This window comes from Canis aureus, chromosome 10 (assembly GCF_053574225.1).
Source record: "Canis aureus isolate CA01 chromosome 10, VMU_Caureus_v.1.0, whole genome shotgun sequence".
Classification (NCBI taxonomy): Eukaryota; Metazoa; Chordata; class Mammalia; order Carnivora; family Canidae; genus Canis; species Canis aureus.
The window spans coordinates 75,202,797-75,224,714 of record NC_135620.1 but is presented as its reverse complement, the minus strand read 5'-3'; the positions used below and the strand labels follow the sequence as shown (position 1 = coordinate 75,224,714).

Below are 21,918 nucleotides of genomic sequence, written 5' to 3'. Positions count from 1 at the left end.
CGGGGGGGCAGGGAGGCCGGGCCGGGCCTCGGGGGCCCCACGGGAGGGGCACACGGGCCGGGCTCCGCGCTCGTGCAGCCGGTCAGTGTGCGAAGCTGAAGGATAAGCGGCCGCTGGGGCCAGCCGCCCCCTCCTGCTCCCAGGGATGCCACCGCGGCCCGGAGACACCGGCTTGTGCCCCCCCGAGGTGGACGGGCCCGGCCAGCAGGAGGGCCCGGGCTGGCAGGGGCGGCGTGCCCGGCGGCCCCCGGGGGTCAGCAGTGCCGGCTTGGAGGAAAGGCCTGGAACCGCAGGCGGCGAGGCAGGCAGCCTGGCCCTTCAAAGCTTTCCCTTCTTCTTTTTTTATTTTTTTATTTTTTAATTTCATTTTTTTTCTTTATCCAAAGGCTGCAGAGCTGAAATAATTTATTTTGGATTTGAATAGGATGCGATAAGCCGCGGAAGGGGCAGCCGGGGTGGACGTGGTGGACGCATTAGGTTTTAAATTAGTCATTTGATGCTGGTCTGGGGCCGGAGCGAGGGCTCTGGCTGGCGGAGAGGCGCCGGCGTCCCGTCGGCTGCTGCAGCGGTGGCTGGACCGAGGGCCCCGCGTGGGGCCGGCGGGGTCGCCACGGGGGGTGTGGGCCAGGGCTGCGCGGCCCCCTTGCCGGTGTCTCTTCACGGTTTGCCAGGCCCCGTCCGCGCCCCCGCCTCTGCTCGGGAGCTGCACGACCGGGGGCAGGTGGCCGCGTCTCTCAGGGCCTGCGGCCTGCGGGCGGGACAGCGTCCCCTGTGACCCCCGAGCCCGGCTGCTGCAGCAGGAAAGCCACCGCGGATCACGCAGACAGACCAGCAGCCACCGTGTGTTTTAAAATGTTCTTTACAAAGGCAGGCGGCAGGGGGCAGGCGGCCCGCTGGCTGGAAGCTCGGGGACACCCCCACCCTCACCCCACTCAGACGACGCCCGTCCTCCAGGCCCTCGGAGCCCCGGGGCATCGGCCTCCACCTCTGCGTGCGACGGGGACCTGGGTGAAGGGCACGGCGCATCCATCTCAGACTCTGGACCGCGTCCTGGGCCTGGGCGCCGGGGACCTCGCTAACGGGGAGAGGGAACGGAGACCCTGGTCATCCCCACCCGCCAGACGCCGCTCCCTGGGGGCTCCTGTTGCCTTTGCCTCGGAGGGTGGGGGCAGCTTTGTTGCTGTAAAGATCCTACCGTTATGCTCCCCTGTCCGCAGAGATGGAAGCTGCGGGCGGGGCGGTGGGGACAGCGGGCTTGGCTGGCACAGAAGGTCTGAACTTCCGTGTGAGCGATGATTTGTACATGGGGGGCCGGTGCGGGCGCCCCCGCGGGTCCGATCCTTCGCTCGAAATACGCCGCGATCGGCGGAGGTAGGATCCACGTTCTGGTCCTCGGCTCAGTGAGACGAGACCCCGAGGTGCAGCACCTAGCACCTGGGGGGGGGGGCGGGGGCAAGGGGGGGAACCAAGAAGCGTTTCTGGCCCTTCCCAGATATGCCTGGGGCCGGATGCGAGGGCTGGGCCTGGGGCAGCGGCTGGCCCGTCCCTGCCTCCCCTCAGCCCCGTCCTCCGGGGGGAGCGGGGACATCTGGACGGGCCGCGCGGGAGCGAGGTGGGGGCGCGGCGGGGAGGGCGAGCAGCGCCTTGCCCAGCCTCACCTGCGCCCATTAACCAGATGGAACTTGGAAATGAGCCTCGGAGCGCAGTGAGGGGAACGTGGGAAGGAAATAAACACCTGGCGAGAAGGATCTCTATTTTCTCTTTAGAGCCCATTAAGTTTATGGAAACTCATGAACTTAGCGCAAACCTAATTAAGCTCAAATAGGGATTCGGGAGTGCAGGCGGCGAGTGCGGGGAGGGTCCCGGTGGTGTCGAGGGAAGCAGGCCCCGGAGCAAAGTGGGGCTTCATAGCAAGGGGGTCGCTCTCTGCACAAGATGGGATGGAGGCGGACTTCTGGGTCCAGGCCTTTGAGGCCCTCTCTGCTCCTAACGGACGTGAAAGGGAGGTGGTCAGAAATACGCGGGGCTTCGTGTCCGACACCCAGACACACGGTCCTGGCTCTTCCACTCCTCGCGCCTCGACTTCCCGTCTGTAAGATGGGAATTTCTGCCTTGAAATGTGACGATGGTGCTGAATGTCTGACCCGTGTGGACGCCCAAAGAGGGTGCCCGTCGTGGTGACTGCGGTGCCTCTGGGTCCAGGCGGGAGGGGAGAGCTCTTCCCCTATCTTGGGCTCATCCCTCCCCGCCGTGCACGCTGACTGTGTTAAAGGGCTCGGCTCCTCCCCTCTCCTTCCCGTGAGGAACGCTGCAGGTCCTCCCTCGTGACCCTGGCCTCAGCCGTGTGACTTCTTAGCAAATGTGACACCGAGTCTTAAAAAGAACACGTGCGCATGGTGGCCTGCCCACACTTCCGTTCCTCTGTGCCCCCTGGACACTCTGCGGACGGTCCTGCTGCGGATGAGAAGCTGGCGGAGAGGTTACCGTGTTGCCCGAGTCCAGGCCTTTCTAGACCATTGGCTGCCGGACAGCACCAAGCTGCACGACGGGCCAGCCGAGGTCAACGCAGCCACTCGGCCAGGCCCAGACCCATGAGCAAAAGCCTCCCTCACCCCAGTGTCAGCAAAAGGGTGCCCTTCGGGTCCGGGGCTTCCTCTTGCGTTCCGCAGAGCGGCTGGGCTTCACGCGCGGGGCTGCCTTGTGTCCTCTACGTGCACGCTACTGCAGGCGCCAGCGGCACCTATGCCATGCCAGTGCCAGTGTGGTCCCAGCGACAGCCGGAAATCCCCTGGAGGGAGGGACCATCGTCACCTGCATTTCACAGGTGAGGATGCGGAGACACAGAGAAGTCGAGCCGTGTGCCCAGGACGCGTCAGTAGCGGGGTCTCGGTTTGAACGGAGCTTTGCTGGACGAGGAGCCCATGGCAGTGGGCTCGGTCCCGGGTGCCGTGCCCTGCGGAGCAGCAGAGCCCTGGGGGGCCGGATGGGCCTGAACGGGAAGCAGGCTTGGCTCAGTGGACAAAGCAGCCAAACGGACCGACGAAGCGATCCCATGGGTGGAAGCACCCCGCTCCCCCCCCCCCGCCCACAGAACGGGGCCCTAGGGCGTTTGCAAGGCAAAGTGTCCAGCGGGCTTTAGGCTGTTGTCCGCTTCGAGCCGTGGGCGAGTGATTTACCGGGTCCTGAGAGGGGAGAGGGGAGAGGGGAGAGCGTGCACCGTGGGTCCAGTGAATGGGGTGCAGCAAGGGGCCACGTGCTACTCTCTTCCATGAAGCAGGTGCAGCATCCTGTTCCTCTGAACCCAAGTGGGGTGCACGGCAGCCAGGGCCCCCCCCAGGGGCCGGGGGGAGGCTGACCTGCAGATCAACCTGTCACCATATGCTGACTCTGGACCGGAGGGGAGGCCTAGAAAGCCCATTCTGGGCCCGCGTCCAGTCTGCCCACCCCGTTCCCCTTTAGGAGCCGAGGCTGATAGATTATCCCCAGCTGACTGGACTGCCTCCTTCACACCTGATTCAAAACAGGAGGGGAGGGAGGTGATTAGTTTTCATCCTCAAAGCCCTAAAGAAAAAAGGATGAACTTTGGAGAAAGAAGGCAATGAGGGGCGCCTGGGGGGGGCTCAGCGGTGGAGCATCTGCCTTTGGCTCAGGGCGTGCCCCTGGGGTCCCGGGATCGAGTCCTGCATCGGGCTCCCTGCATGGAGTCGGCTTCTCCTTCTGCCTAGGTCTCTGCCTCTCTCTCTGCGTTTCTCATGAATAAATAAATAAAATCTTAAAAAAAAAAAAAAAAAGGAAGTAGGCAATGAGCTTTCTTTCACTAGAGATATGCATGTAGAGCCAGAATTGCTATATATCGGATTTTTTTGAGGATGTATTCAATGGCATCAGGTTCCCCTAAAATGCTGAAATTCTATAATTTTTCTTTGAGACCACCAATAGAAAAATTTTAGATTGTACACAGTATTAAAACTGGCACAATTACAGTAGCAGTTTGGGTTAAAGAATGATTTCCATGATTGTATATCCCCTGCAGCCCACATATTATAATAAATAGCACATCAACATTTTTTTTCTTCTTCTGGTTCTGGCAGGACCATTATCAAGAGAAGAAAGGCTCTAATGACAATTCCCTGCATCTCTTCTAAAAAGGCCTTTCATGTCTGGCCTCAAAGCGGACAGGGAGGCGGCAGGTCTGGCTGTGCGTCTTCCCGGGACCGGCCTCCTGGGTGCTGCCCGCTGGCTCTGCTCCCTTTGGTCCGGGCTGCAGAAATGCCTTTGCTGCCGTGGACATCGGCTGGGAGGACGGCGCAGGGGAGATAAAAGACAAACAAGAGAGGGATGCATGTGGAGTCACAGTAACGTGGGTCCCCTGAGGATCATTAGTGAGAAAGGAGCCCCAAGTCACCGATAGGGGAGATGTGGTCCTACCTGCCCCCTGAAGCAAAGTGACATCTGCTGAGCACCTACTGGGTGCTCTGCCCGTGGAGTACATGCTTGTATTTATCCTCACAGCAACCCTGTGAGGTGCGTGGTTGACCCCACTTAACAGATGGACTAATTGAGGCTCAGGAAAGATGAAAAGGACATACTACAGGTCCTATAGCAAAGAAATGTCTGAGCTGGAGTTTGAACACAAGCCCGGGAGGGGCTGATACCAGTCCTCTTTTCTTGGAAGCAGGTCTGATGTGGGAAGACACATACAAAAACCAAATGCTTTCTGCACTGTGGGCGGCGGATAGTGGGCAGCCCAAAGATGCCCGCGTCCTAATCACCGGGACCTGGGAATCTTAGCTTATCTGGTAAAAGGGAGTTTACAGATGTGATCATGATAAGGATTTGGAGTTGGGGACATTATCTGGGGCCCCTCGCCCCTAGCAGTAATCCAGAGGGTCCTTGCAAGAGGAAGGCCAGCGGGCCAAGGGCTGGAGACAGCGGCATGATGTCGAGGCAGGTCTAGGGGTGCCGTGGCCAGAAGCCCAGGGACGCCACAACCTCTAGGAGCTGGGATGAGTTCTTCCCTGGAGCTTCCGGAAGAAACCAGCTCTGTGGCACCTTGGTTTTCGCCCCTGAGACTCATTTTGGAACTTCTGACCCGTAGACCTGTAAGAAAACCAATTTGTGACATTTTAAGCCGCCGAGCTTGTGCTTATTCGTCACAGCAATGGCAAGAAACTCATAGACGCCATCTGTGATGGGAGAGGCAACCTGGTTGTCACGCTCTTGCTGGCTTCCCCCAGGTCCTCATTCCATCTTGGCCTCTATGAGTCTGAAGCCTTCGGTCAACTGTGGCTTAGCAGAATGGCACCCGCTCGAGAAGAGGGAGTGAGACCAGGTGACCTTTAAATGATCTTGTTGACTTTGATGGTCAAGGACAGCGTCAGACAAACTGTGGTCCCCAGATTGGTGCTGGTGTGTGAGCTGCTGGGAAGAGAGCATCCGCCCTGCCCTACCCCACCTGCTGGCTCCACCTCCTGGGGGGAGGAGCGGTAAGTCCAGAAAATGGGCGCAAGTGTTTATTTTTTTTATTTTTTATTTTTTAAAGATTTTATTTATTTATTCATGATAGTCACACAGAGAGAGAGAGAGAGGCAGAGACATAGGCAGAGGGAGAAGCAGGCTCCATGCAGGGAGCCCGATGTGGGATTCGATCCCGGGTCTCCAGGATCGCGCCCTGGGCCAAAGGCAGGCGCCAAACCGCTGCGCCACCCAGGGATCCCGGCGCAAGTGTTTAAAAGTGGCAATTTGGCATTGCTGAGTCATCTAAGCATGTGACCAGAGGGCCCGTTGAACAGGGCACAGACCAGTCTGGGTGTGGTTGGAAGGTGCTGGTGGGTTGCAGGGGGAACAAACCGTGTCCTACTCACACACTGCAGTCCCCACAAAGGCCATGTTGGGTTAGGAGTCAACACCGACACCAATGGACCCTTTTCCCCTGAAAGTTTGAGAAGCCCTAGTCCGGGGCCCTGTAAGTCATTCAGGCACAGACTTTGTGAGACCCAAATGTCTCATCTTTTTCAAGCCTAGGGCTACCAACGGAATCATATGAGTATTTGTATTTATGTTTTGCTGACCTAAAACCTCTGGATTGAGTCTTCCCTGGCTTTTATTTATTTTATTTTATTTTATTTTATTTTATTTTATTTTATTTTATTTTATTTTATTTTATTTTATTTTATTTTATTATTTTATTTTATTTTATTATTTTATTTTATTATTTTATTTTATTTTATTATTTTATTTTATTTTATTATTTTATTTTATTATTTATTTTATTTTATTTTATTTTATTTTATTTTATTTTATTTTATTTTATTTTATTATTTTATATTTTATTTTTCTCCCCTAGCTTTTAAATGCTCATGAAAATCCTGTTCTTATTGTCTGTTCTGGTTTCCCCCCCATCCTCCCCACAGAGGTCTCGGTTTCTGTCTTCTATGTTTTTCTTGAAGTTGCAGCTTCCTTGCACACACCTGCCCTTATCTGCTGGCAGCCTCGCACCAAGAGGTTGGCTGAAGTGCATGGCAGCCTTTGGTGGAGTTGGGGAAAGAGTCCTCTCCCTGATTCTGTGCCACACACAGTGACCAGGGTCCCACCACCACACAGGGACTGTGCCCTAAGCCCTGTACAACCTGCCACCGGCACACCCCCTTTGGCTTCTCTCCAAAGTCCAAACCCATCCCAGGCCCTAGTGGGGAAAGGGACAGCGGCCATCCACGTGGCCTCCTCCCTGGATGCTGACTTGGGCAGTCAAGATCCGACATGAGCAACAAAACTTCTAAGAGCTTGAGTTTCATTTTGAGGCAGAAGCAATGGGATTTGTGATGAAATTAAATACAAGGGGGCAAGGGGGAGTGGAGAGGCTCAGATGATACCCAGATATCGCACCTGGGTCCCTAGGTGGGCGGTGGTTCCACTCACCAAGGTGGAGAGCACTAGACGAAGGTCAAGTTAAGGGAAAGACAGCTGGTCAGGATTGAACACTTGGATTCAGAGCCCTTGGGAGGTAAACTCTGGAACTGATTTTCTCGTGTGGCCATGAAGGACCAGAGCAGCTCCTGATTCCTGCTCGCAGCTGGGCTTCACGGCCCGTAGGAGCTGGCCTGGAGCTCCCGCTGGGCGTGGCCTTCTTCTGTGGGATACGAGCACCCCCACAGGACCCCAGAGTCGGCCAAGGTCGCTCGGTGACGGCAGAATGGGACAAACAGCAAGAGTCCTTTATAATCACGGCTGGACACAGGCAGCAGCAAGGCCACGGTGCAAATCACCACCCGCTGACGGGTCCCTTCTTCCCGCCAACATCAGTGATGGCTCTTCCCCTCCTGTGCTAGTGTCTGCCTTGCCTGGTTCTTCTCTCCCTTTTCCTTAGGATTTACTGGAACGCCCGGCAGTCGAGGAAGCCCACTCCCTGTCGGCATCCAATCAAGGAACTGGTGTCCCGGGAGCCCTCCCGCACTGCCTGAGAGAGGCTCGAGTCTGGCAGTCAGCCGTTCCGGGCACCCCCTCGCTGAGACTCCTCGCAGCTCCCATGGGATGTGTTCTTCCCCATTGCGATGGGCATGGGTCAACCTTGACTCCCCGTGAGCTCCTCCCGGCTCGACTTGGAGCCTTTGCCACAACCACTCCTCCCTCCAGGCCCTGACAGCCCTCTGGAGATGTGAGGGCCGTGACCTTGTCTCCCATTGCTCAGGTCTTCTTTGCTTAAACTCTCTGTCAATTCATCACACGGCTGTACCCCTATCATCTCCCCTGTGTCTGCGGGGACCTGGGATCTCTCAAGGTAGCTTGTGGTTTTTCAAGGACACGCAGGTGTTTCTCCTTCACCTTGACTCTGTGAATGGGCCTCACTGGGCACATCAGCACGGTGGGGTAAGGAACGCTCACTGAATTCATGTGGAACCAGCCGGCGAGAGTCCTGTCTCAAGCCTCACCCGCAGCCCTGGCCATCCTGAGGATGCAGCTCACATCCCTGGGACATGGATTGCCATTGATCCTGTTCTGAAGTCTGGCACTTCTGTTTGGCCGTTAAAAAGAGCCTGCCATGTCGATGAATTATTTAAACAGAACAGAATACATTTAGGACCAGAAATTAATAAATCAGAAAAGAGAAGCGTAGTTGAATTGGTAAATCAGGTTAAGATTTAATCAGCAAAAAAAGAGATGAATATAAAGCCATCTTTGACCATTGTATCAATTAAAGGGGATAAAACATAAGCATTCAACACTGAATAGAAGAAAGCGAATCAAAACTCTGATAAAGAGGAAATTAAGCCAACATACTGTGTAAAACTCCTTGTTAAGGACTTTGAAAATCTGGATAAACTGAGTGATTTTCTAGAAAAAAATGAAATGAGTTGAGTGAACACGATACAATATAACAACAAATATGAGAGAGCTCGTGGGGGAAACATCTCAAAGAATTACCTCCCCAGATGGTAGACTCTTAAGTGGTTAGGCAAATTCTTCCAAACCTTCATAACACAAACGACTCCTCTTCTGTGTAAAGCTTTACAGAGGATAGAAAAATAGGGAAAGCAAGCTAAATAGGAAAAGATGACACAGCAATTTTGATCAAATTTTGAGAGAAAAACTCACTGTTCAAGATTTTATATCGAGTGAAATAAAGTCAATGGGGAGAGCTCAGCTACACAAAGCTCGTGGAATACCACTCACAACAGAGGTGACATGTCATAGTAGAGGGAAATGATGGATCAGTCGAAAAATGATACTGAGATGATTGACTATTCATTAAATGCATGGTTTTGCATCCCTCAACTCCAGGTAGATTGGAGACAAGAACTTTTTTTTTATTTAATTTTTATTTTTTAAAATTTTTATTTATTTATTTATTTATTTATTTATTTATTTATTTATTTATTTATTATTTTATTATTCATGAGAGACACACAGAGAGAGGCAGAGACACAGGCAGAGGGAGAAGCAGGCTCCATGCAGGGAGCCCAAACGGGACTCGATCCCGGGACTCCAGGATCACGCCCTGGGCCAAAGGCAGGCCCTAAACTGCTGAGCCACCTGGGCTGCACCGATTTTCTTTTCTTTTTTTTTTTTTTAATGAGAAGTGTATTTCAGTCAAAAAAAAATAATGAACAAATGTTTATCTGATTGCAGAATGGGGAAAACCTTTCTAAGTATTAAAAACATATCAAAAAAAGACACATACTGAAGGAAAATATTGGTAGATTTAACTAAACTAAAAAAAAAACTACTATGCTTCAAAAACTTCATAGACAAATCAAAAAGCTAAATATAAACCAAAGAAACATTTACAGCATAGACGGCAGACAAATGGTTGAAGCTTAAGCATATTAAGGAGAACAACGAAGCTCTACTGGAGGAGGCAAAGGCCACATGTCTGGACTTCAATACAAGGTGAAATACAAAGGTTTGGTGCTTGGTGAGCAAGAGAAAACAATCTCACTGGTGACCAAAGAAACAGAAATTAAAGCAAGACCGATGTGCCCTTTTCACTCGCCGAATTGGCAGAGAGGGAGGAGAACTACCGCTCCCGATGCTAAGTGAGCACACGGAGGAAACGGGCGTCCTGGCGCACGGCCGGTGGTACATAAAATATGTACAATATCTGTGGAAGGCAGTTTTGCCAAATGTGACAAAAGCTTTGAATGTATACATTTCTTGGATCCAACGGTTCTATTTCTAGAGGCGGATCTTCAAGTCATAACCACGTCTGTTTATGCGGGGATTTATGTATGAAAACACGCGCTGGGAGAGTATTTAGGATCCTGAATTCCAAAACGAGGACATGGGTTAAATCGTACACTGCCAAGACATGAACTACTACGCAGGCATCAAAAATGGAATAGGAGAAGAAATTCAGTGTTACCCCAAATGCTCACGCCGTGAGGCTGAGTCGGACGAGCGGAGGGCGGAAAGTCTGACGTAGGTGACTCGTGTGTGCACGTGTCCCCTTGGACGGAACACTCCAGGGACAGACACCAAAGTATTAACAACGGGTTTCCCTCCTGATGCTTTTCCCTATTGTTCAGATCTGCCACACGTACGACCTTGGAACCAGCATGTTTTTCTTTTTATCTCTGTTCATGCAGAAAGAAACGTAGCGTCGAGGTCCGCACACCCCCATTCTCCGACCCCGTGCCCGGGGAGCGTGTGATGTCTTCTCGTAACTCCCGAGAGTTGCTGGGCCTCCTGCTTCCAGGACCGGCTCCGCTCCGCGATCCTGTGTCTGGACGCGTTATTTTCACTTTTCTTCACGTCCGTCGAGCGCGGATTCCAGCCGCCTCCCTCGGTGCCCCCGCCAGCCGCACGGGCGCTTGCACACGAGCCGGGAACCCGAGGTGCAGGGCGGGTGGGCAGGGCCCAGGTGCTCTCTGCCACGGTGGCCTCCTGCCTATTTCCCCTCCCTCTTCCTTTCCTGGCGGATTTCTCACGCGTGACCATTCTTCTCTGGATTCACAGGAGAGGTCTCTCTTTTGTCTCACTCGGGAGAGTTTCCACGTTTAGCCCACGTCTTCCCAAATAACTTCCCCAAACACGTGCCACCTCCTTACAGAAGAAGTTGTCCAGGGCGACGGGGAGGGGGGGTGAAACGTCCCCTCTTGGTAGGTGGGCACGGCCCGCAAAGCCTCACTCAAATGCAGTGTGGGTTACAGCCCTTTCCCCCCCTTTTACAAATTCATTTAATTTTACTTCACTGCCTTTTTACTTACATCATAAGGCTTTTTCATATTGTTACCCAGTTTTCGTGTTTTTTTTTTTTTATTAGAAGAATAGGTGATCTACTTACTAAGACTACCTTTCTCTAAAAATATCTGTTTTCCTAATTCCATTTAGCTGCTGCATCCTCTCCATGTTGGATCAGACTGAATCGCTGCAGGTTTCTTTCGGGAGGAAGGTCGACGTCGCGGAGGACCTGTTAGGTGCTAAGCAAGGCGCCAAGTGCCGCATCTCCGACCCGTCAGAGGTGCCGCGATGCTCCCTGGAGCCAGGTGGGTGCCCAAGCCCATTCCCAGCAGCGCAGCTCGTTCAGCCCGCACGGCCGGGGAAGGAAGCGGAGGCCGACGGCAGTGGAGGTGCTGCAGCAGGGGGTGCAGGGCTGGGCGCGGGGTCCCGTGGGCCTACAGGCTGCAGGCCCCGTGCGGCCGTCCGTGCCTCTCCCGGCCGCGCTCTGCGGGTGCTCACGTGCTGTGCGGTCACGGCAGACGGGAGCGACCTTGGCACTTCGACATCCAAGTTTATCTAGTTCTATCCTGCCCCCAGCTTTCCTTCTCTCTCTCTCTCTCTCTGTGTCGTCGACGATATGGGCTCTCACCCGATATGAACTGAGTGGAGCCCTGGGGCTTCCATTAGTTGCATTGACCTGGATGCAATCGAGACTCACATGAGTTGGCTAAAAAAAAAAAAGCATCTGGTGTCTTCGGGTCCTGGAAACCACTTAACTTCCCTTCTGCTGCCAGTGAGCAGAGGCAAGGATCAAACTCCATCTGCGTCTTACTAGAAAAGGCCTTATAAATGCCGCATGAGACCGTCCTCCCCTTTCCAAGCCAAGAGCATGGGTGTGAGCGGCTCATGCCGGGCCCCTTGACAGGACGTACAACAGTCTGGACCCAGAGTAACCTCGTCTGGCGTCTCCTGCTAGGGCCAGAGCTCAGCCCCAGGATGTGAGCACCACAGGGCCGAGGAAGCCCGTCTGGCCTGTCTCCTCCCCTGGAGGTCATCGCTCCAGCCCCCTGGGAACCCGCCGTTCGGCCACAGGGAGACACACACCTGTTTGCCTGAGACAGTGTGGTAACAGGGAACCAACCCCGATCTGGAATCAGGGGGCCCGGGCTCTAGGGTCCTGAGATGGGAGCCCCACTCGCGTGGCCGTTTGCTCGGCCACGTGTGTGCAGTGGCTCAGATCCTCGGTCCCACTACCTGGGCGGTTCCCGAGCCTCTGCTTCTTGCAGCGAAGCTAACAAAACAATCTGCGGAGAGATCATTCAACACCAGGCAGGAGAAAGAGTCTATTTTAGCATTATTAGGTCCTGGAGGAATTCTAGCAAGAGCTTAATTTTCGTGGTGCAAATGGTCTGGTTTTGTTTTAATGCACTTCTGCAGAGGATCTCGCCCGGTGCACTGTGCTGAAGGACGTGCGCTCAGCTTCCTGTGCACCTAGACCCTCGGAAGGTGACCTTACTTAGCAGCGAGGGCTTTGTGCATGTAATTAGTTGTCTCGATGAGGTTATGCTGGATTAGGGTGGGCCCCAGGTCCAGCGGCCAGCGGCCCTGTAAGAGGAGAGGTCACAGACAGAGGCAGAAGCCACGTGAGGCAGAGACAGATGGGGGTGGGGAAGCCGTAGCCGAGGAAGGCACCGGAATGCCCGGGGCCACCAGAAGCTAAGGGACAGGCAGGGAAGGGTGCTTCCCTCGCACCTTCAGAGAGACCTTGATTCTTCTAGACCAAGGGAGAAGAGAAAGTGCAAATGTCATGTCCGGGCCCAGAGAGGAAGGTGGCTGCGCGGGGCTCTCCAGACACAAAGGAGGGGGGCCGTGTGGCCCAGACCGAGTTGGGGGCTGAGGACGACGATGCTGCAGAAGCACGGACATTCCCACCATCCTGTGGGCCCTTCGTGAGGTTAAACTTAAACCCGAAGGCAGGACCCCACCCCGTCGTCCCCCGATTTCTCTTTCTCTGTGTCCCAGCAAGCGTGAGGACGGCACCGTCTGTCCCTCCCACATGGAGGGTGCTGTGACCCGTGACACGGGTTTGCCACAAGAGGGTTGGCAGCAGGGTGGTGCCCGTCCCCTCCTCTGGCCAGCTTTGCACGTGCGTAGGGTTGGCTCGCACGACTCGTGCGCCAGGCTCATGGAAGAGTCCAGGGCTGCTGCCCCTCGAATCCAGGCCTGTGTCGGAGGTAGGGGCCCCGCAGCGCCACTGTGGGTTACGCTGGTGGTGGGGGGGACAGTTACCGGGATGGAATCTACAGGCGCGGAAGCCAAGGGCCTCTCTGCCCACCGCAGCCTCCGTCTCCCCTGTTTCAGGCTGGCTGTCTCGACAGGTCCCCGTTCTGGGGGGCAGCCCCTCCGCAAAGGGCAGGAAATGGTTCTTGCTTGGGCTGCGGGGACAGGAAGAAAGGCAGACACGGTGCTGTGCTGGCCTCGCCTCCTCGGGTCGCACACCCGGGCTGTGAGAAGGCGTCTCCGCTCTCCCCGCTCTCCTCGCTCTCCTCTTCCCAGCGCCTGCGATCCCCGACGCCCTCGCAGGCTGGATCCGGAGTCACCCTTGCGGCACAGCTGACCATGACCCCTCCTGCCCCGCCCCTGCCCCGACGCCGGCTGGGCCTGCCCGCCTCCTCCCCACCTCCTCCCCCTCCGCGCACCTGCTCACCCCTGCTCCAGCCACCTGCACCTCGTCGCAGTTCCTCCAAGGACAACCAACCCTGGGGCCTGGCGCATTCTCCGTCCCCTCCTCAGCCAGCGGGCTCCTTCCCATCATCTGAGACTCAGTTTACCCTTCTTGGTGACTCTCCGGCTCCCCCGTCCCTCCGCGGCGCGGGATCTCCCAAACCCCAGGGGCCTTCCCGGGGACGCAAGGTCACTGCCGGGAGAGGGGCCGCTCCTCCCTCCCCCCGCCCTGCCCTCGGGCCGGCGCGGCTCCTGGTGAGGAAGGACTTGTGCAGTGCGTGGTGAGCGAATGAATAAATCATGTAATCTCAGAATTGGAGACGAGACAGGCCCGGCAGAGTCGATCCTCTCATTATTTACTAATAAGGAAGAGCCTTGAGCGGGTGCACGGACACAAGATGCCCCAGATGTGCCCCCTGACGCGCGCCCGCTGTGCCCGCAGCTGCCTGCCCCCCAGGGAGGCCTCCTGGCCGCGCGCGGACTCCACCCGCGGACCCTGTCGGCTTGGCCGTCCTCCTTTGATGGTCAGGATTCAGGCGCGCTTGTCTTGAAAAGCCCAACCTCCTGTCAGATGCGAAGTTCCCGCGGCCACCTGAGAGTCTGGAGCGCGGGCCGCAGTGTCTGGGGGTGGGGGGTCCACTGTCCCCTCCGTCTCCACGGCGTGGTCCCCGACGGACCCTGAGGAGGGCGGGGGTGGGACAGGCTTCCCCCCATGACTCGCGGACAGGGACCCAGCCTCAGCTCAGAGCGGCGGGGGGGCCCGACAGCCCCATCGAGGTGCCCCATCCCGACGCTTTGGAAGTGACCCGTGTGGGGTGACTGACTCCAGGCAGCAGCCTTGTGCCAGAACCTTCCGAGGGCAGCCCAGCCGGCGGCCCCAGCATTGCCGACCCGGGGCCCCAACGCGGACCTCCCAGCTACGGCGACTTTTGCACGGGGGCCACGTCCCAGGTCTCTCGGGTCCCGATCTCTTTTCTTTAGGCATGCTCCGAGCAGAGATGAAAATAACAGAAACGAAATTCTATTTTCACTGAAGACTTCAAGTGGTTGCTGACAGCTAATCCTGGCCAGAGAGTGGAGGCGGGGGAGCTCCAGCCCACGTCACTGTTTGGAGGGCAGGTGGGAATATCCGTCAAAACAAACAGGGCTCATGCCGTTTGCCTCTGTGATTCTGTTTCGAGCAGTTTATCCTCCCAACAGGGTCGCCTGGTGCGGGTCGGCCAGGATGTTCACTCTGTGTTGTCTGCGGTTGTGACCCCAGCGTCCACCAGTGGAGAAATGGCCAGCTGACCTACGGTATAAGGTACCAAATAGGGATCCCTGGGTGGCGCAGCGGTTTGGCGCCTGCCTTTGGCCCAGGGCGTGATCCTGGAGACCCGGGATCGAATCCCACGTCGGGCTCCCGGTGCATGGAGCCTGCTTCTCCCTCTGCCTGTGTCTCTGCCTCTCTCTCTCTCTCTGTGACTATCATAAAAAAAAAAAAAAAAAAAAGGTACCAAATAGCACCGTGCACCCTGTTGGTCTTCTCCGGTAGCACCTAGCATGCATGCACAGCGTGTGTTCCCTCCACCCTACGTCCCGGTGTTGAGCTCTGGGAAGACAAGATCCACGAGACATTGTGCATTTGCTTAAGAATCCGAAATCTGGGTTTGAGTCCTGGACCCCCCAGGAATTAACAGGGTGACGTCGTGTGGATTCCTTAACTTCTTATACCTTGTTTTCTATTCGGAAATTGGAGATGTTGACAGTTCCTGTGTCATAGGTTGTCCTAATAATGACAGAAGGCCAATGTGAAGGGCTCTGCACTGGTCAGCTGCTCGGATGGAGGTGATGGTGATGGTGACAGTGACGGTGACAGTGATGGTGACGGTGACGGTGATGGTGACAGTGATGGTGACGGTGACGGTGATGGTGATGGTGACAGTGACAGTGATGGTGATGGTGACGGTGACGGTGATGGTGATGGTGACAGTGACAACGATGGTGACGTTGACAGTGACAGTGACGGTGACAGTAATGGTGATGGTGACAATGATGGTGACAGTGACGTTGATGGTGACGGTGACGTTGATGGTGACGGTGACAGTGACAGTGATGGTGACGGTGACAGTGACGGTGATGGTGACGGTGACGGTGACGTTGACGGTGACTGTGATGGTGATGGTGACAGTGATGGTGATGATGATGGTGATGGTGACAGTGAGGACCAGCCCACTCACTCGTGCATGATCACCACCTTGCCGAGTGCTTGGCACAGCAGAGGCCCATAAATATTTGATGAATTAATAATGAAATATATGTACTGCTGCGGAGGGATGTCTAAGATTTATTGTTAGAGGACGTGAATGAAGCTGTGGAACAGTTTGCCTGACCTAATCCCATTTGTACAAAATATATTAAAATTTCTGCTGAGGGTCAAGACATAAATTATGCATAGTGGTTCCCTCTGAGAAATGGGTTTGAGCCAGATGAGAGGGAGGTGGGATTCATTTTTTTACCCGATTCCCTTCTGTAACATTTGCTATTAGAACAGCACATGGCTTTTAAAATTGAAATCAAGAAGTCTGTTAGGTTCGAAGAGCCACAGGGTTAGTTCTTTTCCAGGGATAATGATCTTGATCATCTTAGGATTTTATCTTTGACTTCAGTCTTCAGTGAGATTAAAAATATCTGTGGGCGTCAGGGAAGAGACGCAGCGAGTGGATGGGGCAGGCGGTGGCGGATGCGGTGTTCCAGCCGATTACGGGGAGCCGTGGCCCAACGTGTGGCCGCCTCAGAAGGTGACGGAGGGTGAACTAAGGCTTATTATTTCACGGCACAGGCTGCGCGTGAGGCAGTGACAACACAGCGGTCGCGGCCTGTAGGATTCTGTGGCAGCGCGGAAAGGGCCTGTGCTTGGGAATCAGCAACCTTGAGCTCAAGTGGACGCATTCTCCCTTGAGCCGAGCCCTGACCAACCACCTCATCTGGGAAATGGGAATGCGTAAGTGTCCCGTAAGGTGGTTGAGAGGATGCAGTGCGGTGGTTCACGGTGCTTGCCATGTTGCTCCAGAGCCAGCTCTCCATACAAGACACACTTCGATGTGATGATGATGATGATGATGATAATAAATAACTGCATGATCTCAGAAAAGCAAGTTCGTCATGGCTTCTGAGCTTAATTCCCTCATCCACAAATAAAGATTTTTTTAAAGATTTATTGATTCATGAGAGACACAGAGAGAGAGGCAGAGACGCAGGCCGAGGGAGAAGCAGGCTCCATGCAGGGAGCCCGAGGGGGGACTCGAACCCAGGACCCCGGGGTCACACCCTGAGCCCAAGGCAGGCGCCCACCCACTGAGCCAGTCACCTAAGAGCGTGACGGGGCCTGGACAGAGGCTGGAGGTTCAAGTCTTGGTTTAGAAGTAACTGGCCGAGAGGCCCTTCAGTGAGGTGCGAAGCTCCCGTGCAGTGAGAGCTGGCGTGTTTCTGATCGGCTTCCCTCTCCGTGATCCAATGTCACCCGGGACGGTGGCGGGAGGACTCGTGTGGTGGTCAGGAGCCGGCAGGACAGGGAAACCGTCCTCGAGGAATCTGGGTGGTCCAGTCGAAGAGCGTCTCTTGGGGGGACCACTCACAAGGTGTGAGCGGAGATAAGGGGGCAGACACGGGAGGTTCAGGCATGTGGGGGCAGCATCAGTGGGGCCCTGTTGGCATCTCTGGGGGTGAAGGGGCAGAGGGGGAGGACGGAGGGCTCTGGGGGGCCCTGGTGGGACCTGGAAGTGTAGACGGGTCAGCATTGCTAGGGACGTGCTGCTGAAGCAGGGAGGCAGGTGCGCGGGGAGGATGAGGAAGTCCTCGGGTGTGAGCTCCCTGGTGCCCAGGGAGAGGCGAGGTGTGGCCGCGGGAGAGGCTTCTGAATGTAGACTTCCTGCCTCAACCTCCCCCCTTGCCATGTCGCCTGTTGGCCTGCCTGCCAGTCTTCTCTCTCCTTCCCCTTCCTTTTGCCTTTTCTTGCACACCTGCCTCATTTGCTCACTCATCCTCGCTGCGACCCCAGCCTCGTCACTGGGACTTTGCATGCCTCGGTGAGCTCCTCTGTAAAGTGGACACACATTCTCCTTCCTTGCGGCGTAGAAGGGCCCGGCGGCAGGGGCGGGGGGGGGGTAACGAGGGAGAGCGCCTCGTCGACCTATGACGCTGTACAAACGTAACACATCCTCACTAGGATTTTACCCTGGAGCGCTAACGTGAGCAGGATGGGCTCATTGGGACAATTTTGTGTGAACTTCCTGCTTTGACGTTGTCACCCGAGGTCCAGCAGGACCAAAGGGACCCCTCTCTGCTCCAGTTTGGAACTGATGTTAAGATGAAGTTCTTTTTTTTTTTTTTTCCACCCGGGTCTTTTTTATTTATTTATCTACTTGCCACGGACGAGTGGAGAGATATTTTCTTCTTCTTCTTGCTTGGACGCCACGATAATATTTCACCGCCACTGCTTACCCTAAAAAAATAGATTTCCTTTTCATCCTCGGCTGGTGATTTGGTTTGCATTAATGCCTTTCATAACTCATACATTTGGCTATTAAAAATTAATGCTTGGCACTGACATAAACAAATGAAATTTGTATTATTAATGTTTTACATAGGTAAGGCTCTGTAATAACAGATTCATCACAGCAGACTGTTTTAATTAAAAGATTCACTGGTTCCTTGAACACATCCGAGAGACGGGTCTGGGGGAAGCAGGGATGCAGAGAATGACAGGTAGAGAGAGTGCACCTCGGCTCCCGGGAGAGCACGTCGTTGGAAGCTCCGGGTACCGGCGACGACCTCACATCTGGTTGTTGTCGCGGGGCCTGGCCCGTAGTACGTGCTCAACTAACAGCAGGACTTAGGGAGGAGAAGCCGAGGGCAGGGTACGTATTCCTTGGACGCTGTCCGTGCATTTGTGTAGCCGGCCCGCCTCCAGCGAGCCCCTGCGGTGTGCCGCACAGCGTCCCCGGGACCGGCGGTGGCACGGGAGACGTTGGCGACCTCGCGAAGCCGCACGAGACGGCTGAGCACTCGTGTGGGATGCCGAGAAGGGGCCATAGAGAGAATGCAGTGGGGCCGAGGGTTAGGGAGAGCTTGGCGGGCTGTGGGCGGGCGGGAGAGAGAGATCTGCAAATTCTAAGAGATCGGTTAAGGCTCTAAGGGAAGGTGACGCGTGAGCAAAGGTCGGAAGGAGACGCGGGACTGAACAAAGTGGTACGTGGAGGAAGAAGTGCCAGGAAGAGGAGGGAGCAAGTGCAGGAGCCCTGGGGCAGGAGCGTGTGCACGGAGCCTGGTGGCTGAGCGGCCCAGCGGCACCGAGGCCTGAGCAGCGGGGCGGGGCGGGGCGGCTGGGTCCTGGCACTCGCTCGGCCGCAGCCGGTTGGCTTTGGGCCCTACAGGTGCGCTGTGAGGTTGCGAGCATCATCCCCATCTCACAGACGGGAAACCACGGCACCCGGGGCTTCTCCCGGCGCTGACGTCCTCCCCGGGGCCTGCCGAGCCTCGTATCCCGTGTGCTGTGTCGCGTCACCCCAAACGGGGCTGGCGGGTCGGGTCAGTACAACGATGGGGGGATCGTCCCTGTGAACCCTGGACCCACACCCGGGACACCCGGGACGGGGATGTTTCCGTGCTGCACAGCTTTGGGTAATAACCCCTTAGCTCAGCTCCTGACTTCACGGATGGGGAGCCTGAGGCCCCGAAGGGCAGCGGGCCTATCTGCTCACTTGAGCTGTTTTTCCTTTCTTCTCTTTCTCTTTTTTTTAAAGAATTATTTATTTATTTGTGACAGAGTGTGAGTGGGGGGAGGAGACGGAGAGAGAGCCCTGCAGCGGACACCCCACGGATCCCGGAGCCCTCGTGGGGCTCGACCTCAGGACCCTGAGATCATGACCTGAGCCAAAAGCAAGAGCCGGACGCTTAAATGACTGAGCCGCCCCGGCGCCCCCGGTCACTCGAGCTGGAAAGAACGCGTGGCTTTGTCCTTTCCTGACAGTGACAGGCCTCGGGGGAGGGAGGGAGGGGCTGCCCCTGCCTGCTGCGGGGGCTGAGGACCCGGGGCAGGTGGGAGCACGGGTGGTGACCCCAGGGGTGCTAGTGAGTGTCGCGTGCTGAGGACGCCCTTGGCCGGTTCGGCTCCCGTGCACAGGAGCTGGCTTGGGGGGGGCCGGTCGCTGTGCGGGGAGGTCAGCGAACGGCTCTCCGCCCGACGCTGCCTTCTGGAGCCTTCGTCCCCTGGGGCACAGCGGCAAGGTGCGTGCGGGGCGCCGGGCCTTGAGGTGTCCCCTGGGGAGCAGTAGCCGGGCCCGCCCTTCTCGGACCCACGGCGTCGGGCCCTGAGCCGATGTTTTACACACCGTGTCTCCGGCTGTCTGGACGGCCCAGCAGAGCACGCGCAGGCGGAAGCTCAGCGGGTCGGTCCCTCGGTCCCACGCCGCTAACGAGCGCTCCTCGTCCTGCTGCTACTCAGCCGCCGTTCGCTTGTTGGGTGAATCCCGTTAAACACCGTCTGGGGGCAGCAGCCTGCGGGGGCCCGGGGACGTCCTGACGGGCAAACCCAGAGGCTTGTGGTTCAGCGTGGGAAGCGGAGGACAGACAGTCGCAGCGGGAAACCTATGCTTCGGACTCGGGGCCGTGAAGGATTCTTCATGTGAGAAGTGGGGTTCTAGGTGCGTGGCTCACGGGGCGCCCCCCCCCCCCCGCCATTGGGAAGTGTCGCGGCTGGAGGAGCCGGGCAGAGGGCGGAGGGGGCTTCGGGGACACGTGGTCGGAGTCCCGGCCCCACAGGTGCTTCGGTGAGGGTCCCGGGCCAGCACTCGACCTCCTCAAGCGTCTGCCCGTCCCCTGGGAACCGGGAACAGTACCCTGACCTCCCGAGTCCCCGAGTCCCCGAGAGACCCAGAGGAGACGAGCTGAGGGCGAGCCGGGCTTGCACACGCTGTTTGCACGTCACAGCTGCGAGGGCACCAACGAGTGTGCTCGCGGACCAGGTGCGGCTGTTGTGCCGGGACGTGGGGACCGTCGCAGCTGCGTGTGGGCACCCACTCTGGGCACCCACTCCAGGCAGCGCCAGCTCCTTGCTGTGCCCCGCGTCTCCTAAAATGGCCCGACCCTGGGGTCCGCCCCTGGTGGGGCCAGCAGCCCTGCAGCAGGGACGCGGTGAGGGCGTCATCCGGGTGAGGGGTGTGCTCAGGGAGGGCAGCGTGTGCGCGCCCGGAGCCCCGGCCCCAGCGGCGCGAGGCGGCTGTCACGGTGGCGGGCCCTGGTAGGTGAAGGGGTCACGGCTGAGGCCTTGCAAACGCATGTGGTTCGTGGACTTGGGCCGTCGCAGCGTGAACATGTTAGGAAGTGGCCTGTGCTCTGCTCCGCCAAGGCAATGAGATCTTAATTGCACGTGACTTCTCGGGCCTGTCTGGGGTCCCGGCTCCCCAGGGAAGGGAAGCCAGTCAGTGGCAGTTCTGGGGACGAGGGCCAGGGGCGAATGAAAACGGTGGTCGCCTGTCCCGTGACGCGCCCGCCGCTCTGGGCTCAGGCCCTGCCGTCGTCGGGACCCCCACTCGGTGGCGGAGACTCTCGGAGCCAGAGGGGAGGCGCCCACCTGAGCCCCCAGGGGTGCGCCTGAGCCAAGCTGCTGGCCGCCAGGTCTCCCGTGTGAGGTGAGGGGGCGAGGGGCAGAGCTGGATCCAGCGGCCGTCGGAGCTCCCACCCATGGAGGAGCAGGAAACGGGACTTCACAGGGTCACCCCCTGGAGTCCACGGAGCTGGGTCTGTGGAAGCGTCAGGGGTCAGGGGGGTAGTAGCCATTTCTTCCCACCAAGGAACCACTGAGTTGCGTGACAGTGGGGACTTCATCAGAGGGAATTCAGGATGCTGGGGCAAGCAGGAAAGGCTGTATGGAGGAGGTGACGTTGGGGAGACGCCGTCATGAAGGCTGAGCCACTGCCCCACGAGAAGCTGCTGCTCCGGGCCGTATCCATCAGCGACCTTTGTCCTTCTTTGGTGTCCTTCTGTCCCTTCCAAGAGAGCCCTGAAGGCAGTCCGCCCGGGGGCAGCAGGAGAAGGCGGCCATGTGGGGTGGGGGGTGCCCGGGAGAGGCTCATCAGGAGGCCCGGTTGAGGCCGAGTTGGCTGCTTCCTTCTGGAGCTTTCTAGGTCAGACAACTGCTGAACAGAATTGGAAACCCGTTGTTGCCCCCAAGTCCCTTTTCTCACTGATCCAGGACGAATCCGTTCCCTGGGGAGCAGCAGGGTGGGTGAGCCCGGGTGTGTAAGGGGCCGTGGGCCCTTCTCCTCCAGGAGCTGCTGAGTCGTGTGGAAGACCTCACGGAGGGCAGCAGAGGGTGGGCCGGGCAATCAGGGAGGCTCCCTGTAGGAGGTGGTTCACCACACACGTCCCACTGAGATGCGCCCGGGATGCCCGCTGCCTGCTGCCCCCGTGAGACTGGCCGCCCACACCCTTAGGTCCCGCAGCCAGAGTGGAACCTGAAGGAACAAGGTGACAAGTAAGGGGGTGGTGGCGTCTTGG

General features: G+C 56.9%; 1 long non-coding RNA gene across 4 annotated transcripts in view; it reads left to right on the top strand.

The window, feature by feature from the left end:
• Positions 1 to 21,918, top strand: part of LOC144322748 (uncharacterized) — a 69,004-nt gene that overhangs the window by 13,681 nt on the left and 33,405 nt on the right. For 2 of the 4 annotated variants that reach the window (XR_013388395.1, XR_013388394.1), the window contains exons 1-3: positions 7,117 to 7,577; positions 10,083 to 10,331; positions 10,828 to 10,982. This is a non-coding gene — a long non-coding RNA (uncharacterized LOC144322748). Of the gene's footprint in view, positions 1 to 7,094; positions 7,578 to 10,082; positions 10,332 to 10,827; positions 10,983 to 13,017; positions 14,500 to 14,580; positions 14,843 to 21,918 lie in introns of those variants that run through there. The other 2 variants (XR_013388392.1, XR_013388393.1) reach the window with 2 other exon arrangements.